This window comes from Peromyscus leucopus, chromosome 5, assembly GCF_004664715.2.
Source record: "Peromyscus leucopus breed LL Stock chromosome 5, UCI_PerLeu_2.1, whole genome shotgun sequence".
NCBI classification, from domain to species: Eukaryota; Metazoa; Chordata; class Mammalia; order Rodentia; family Cricetidae; genus Peromyscus; species Peromyscus leucopus.
This window is the reverse complement of record NC_051067.1, coordinates 120,677,236-120,680,651: the sequence shown is the minus strand read 5'-3', so window position 1 is coordinate 120,680,651 and position 3,416 is coordinate 120,677,236. Positions and strand designations below refer to the sequence as shown.

Genomic DNA, 3,416 nt, shown 5'->3' with positions numbered 1-3,416 from the left:
CTTTGAGTACTCTATAGATGGCTGTTGGATCCTATTGGTCCATGGTTCCGTAGAGCCTTGGTGATACACTATTGTTTTTTTCAATGGTAAAATATAATAGTGCTGTAGTCTTGAACTGGGAATTGCAGACTTGTCCATTTCTGCTTTCATTTCTATCAGTTTTTGTTTGGCATATTTTATGGCTTTGTTAGGGTTGCTGAGGGTTAAATGGTCCCTTCAGAACCTATCTATTGTATGTTTTCCGTGGTTACCCTGACAAGGCAATGAGGTCACAAGAGCTCTGACCTCATGAATGGATTAAAGAGATTATGATAATCGTGGGATAGGTACAGAAGAGACAAATCTACTCCCCAATTATATTTGTTTGCCATATGATACCTTTGGTCATGGCATGGCCCATCAGGAATTCCTTTATCAGATGTGATCTTCCAGTCCTCTAAAAACATGAGCCAAATATACTTATCTTGTTTATAATTTCTTCAATCTCTGGTATTCTGTTATAGCAGCAGAGAACAGTTTAAGAACACATGTACACATTTTTATATCCTATACATTTTATATCTAATCATAGGATTCTCATACATTTTTGGTCGGCCAACCCTTTTGTTCCTATGTAACCTTTCGGGTTTTCCTTGGTAATTTTTTTTTTTTGCTTTTAAAGTATATTTAATCTGTTGTTAATATGGCTATTCTTGTTCAGCTTTCTTTTGATTCACATTATATTATTATCATCCATTTACTGCCAACTTACCTATGTTACAGTTGAATTAAGATCTTGCTCTCAATAAACAGTTGTATTCTTTTTAAATTGTCAGTCTCTGAATTGTTTTATTTAGAGCATTTACATTTAATGTAATTACCCATCTGCTGGGGCTTAACTCTGCCTTTTTATTTCTGCTTGTTCTTTGTTTGTTATTTCTGTTTTTTTCCTAGAACTCTGAATTACCTGAACATCCCCTAATCCAGTGTGGGACATCTGTAGTAATGACCAGGGTATCTCTTTGTGTAGGTTTCTTGATGATTGCTTTAAATATCACATTTGCCCCAATCACTTCTCATACTCACCTGGTATTGACATTCATCAGTTCAAGAGTCATGAAGAAATAATACTCCTCTCAAGTCCCATTTCTAAACTCACCTACTTATATTAAGTATTTCTTCTACATACACTGAACACCACAATCGACTATGTTTTTTGCTTCAACCACCAGACATTATGAGGAAATTAGATTCAATAAGAAGACTTTTATGTTACTCACATTTTATTCTTCTTTCTTCCTTCTCATAAAGTTCTAATATGCCTTTGATGTTCTCTTTCTGCTTTGGAGAATTCTTTTCAGCCACTCTTTTAGGATAGGTCTACTGGTGACAAAGACTCTTAGCTCTCCTTCATCTTAAAACATCCCCACTCCTCTCTTCTTCATAAAGGATATTTTCACTGGACACAGATTTCTAAGTTGATAAATCTCTCCTTGAGCCACTTGAAAAGTACTGTACATTTCTCCTTGGGGTCCATGGCTCCTGATTTAAAAAAAAACTGGCTGTCATTCAAATTGTTTGGGGGTAAGATAAGCTTTTCTGTCTTGATCTTTCTAAGAATGTTTCTCTGTCTTTGGTGTTCAAAGTCTGGTGATGAGTGTCTTACATGATCTCTATGAGACCACACTGTGTGGTGTTGCTCAGCTTCTTCATCATGATGGCCATAACTTGAAAATTATGAGAGAGTCTCAGGCATTTGAAATACCTTCTTTCTCTTTTCCTGTTCTTCTATGGCTGTGACGTGGCCTCTTATGGGGCACCTTTGAGCTCTGCTTCCTCCTCTGGGCTCTTTTCACTCTATTGTCCAGATTCAGTCATTTTTCCTGTCCTGTCCCCAAGTTCATTGATGCTTTCTTCTTCCCATTCTGCTGTTGAGTGTATCCATCTGAAAATCCCAGATACTCAGCTCCCACACTTGCATTTGATTCTTCTTTCTACTTCCATTGTTTTTCTCCTGAGACTTTCTGTTCATTTGATAAAACCTTTTCATCCATTTTTTCCCCAGTTTGATCCTCATTGCTCAGTGAAGCGTTCTCTTCTTTCCCAATTCATGTATCCCCACTCACAATACAGACTAGGCACAATGGCCTGGGCTTAGATGAATGGGGGCAGGATTGCTCTGTCTCCTTCCTATACACAGTCAGCATAAGAACAACGCCTGTGGTGGACATGATGAGGACTCCCTAAAGCACTGTCTTGGTAGCTGTTTCAAACTCCTCAGATAATTCCAGTGTCTGTACCATCTGGGTGTTGATTTCAATCCATTTTCTTGTTCCAGTTGAGAATATCCTGGTCCTTGATAGGATGGGTGACTTTCAATTGTATCTCAAACATTTTCCTTCCTATTCAGTGAGATTTAGGGACTTACTCTATCTTCTGCCTCAGCAGGCACTGTGCATGCCACACTGATATCATACCACTTTAATTATCAAATGGGTAAAAGTTCAAGTTCTTGTTCTGTCTTTGGGGATAAGGATGCCTGGATACTGACTGATGATGAGACTTCAAACTCACCACGATGCCTCTGACTTAGTTAGGGTTACTATTGCTGTGATGAAACACCATGACCAAAGCAATTTTCGGATGAAAGGGTTTACTCAACTTACACTTCCACATCACAGTTCATCATCAAAGGAAGTCAGAACAGGAACCTGGAAGCAGGAGCTGATGTAGAGGCCATGGAGGAATGCTGCTTACTGGCTTGCTCCCTATGGCTTGCTCAGCCTGCTTTCTTATAGAACTCAGGACCACCATCCCAGGGATGGCACCACCCGCAATGGGCTGGGCCCTCCCCCATCAATCACTAATTAAGAAAATGACCTACAGGTTTGCCTGCAGCCTGATCTTACGAAGGCATTTTCTCAATTGAGGTTCCCTCCTTTCTGATGACTCTAGGTTGTGTCAAGTTGACATAAAACTAGTCAGCACATCTGACCCCTTGTCAATTTGACACACAAACACATCACTTTTCACTTAGAACCATTCTTTTCTCATCTATCCTCAAGATGGCACATTAATATTAACATCACAGTATAAAACATAACTTTAAAAGTTCCAGTCCTTACAAATTCAAACACATTAAAACTTCAATCTCCTTAAAATAACCATTCTCTTTAAAAATCTAAAATCTCTTTTAAAAGTTCAAAGTCTGTCAGCTGTGGACTCTGCAAAAATCATAATTAAATTAAATATCTTCTCACTTCAAGAGGGAAGAACCAGGGCACAGTCACAATCTGAACAAAGCAAAACCAAACGCCTACTGAATGAAAAAAAAAAAAACCCAATGTCCAATGTCTAGTATTCACTCACAACCTTCTGGACTCCTCCAATGGGCTTGGGTCACCTCTCCATCTCTACCCTCTGCAGCACACACAGCT

At 38.9% G+C, this 3,416-nt stretch overlaps 1 non-coding gene across 1 annotated transcript; it reads right to left on the bottom strand.

Annotated features, from left to right (window-relative positions):
* Nucleotides 1-2,087: 2,087 nt before the first annotated feature.
* LOC114697478 lies at nucleotides 2,088-2,219 on the bottom strand. Its single transcript, XR_003735185.1, has one exon. It is a non-coding gene; the product is annotated as a small nucleolar RNA SNORA51 (small nucleolar RNA).
* Nucleotides 2,220-3,416: the final 1,197 nt, after the last annotated feature.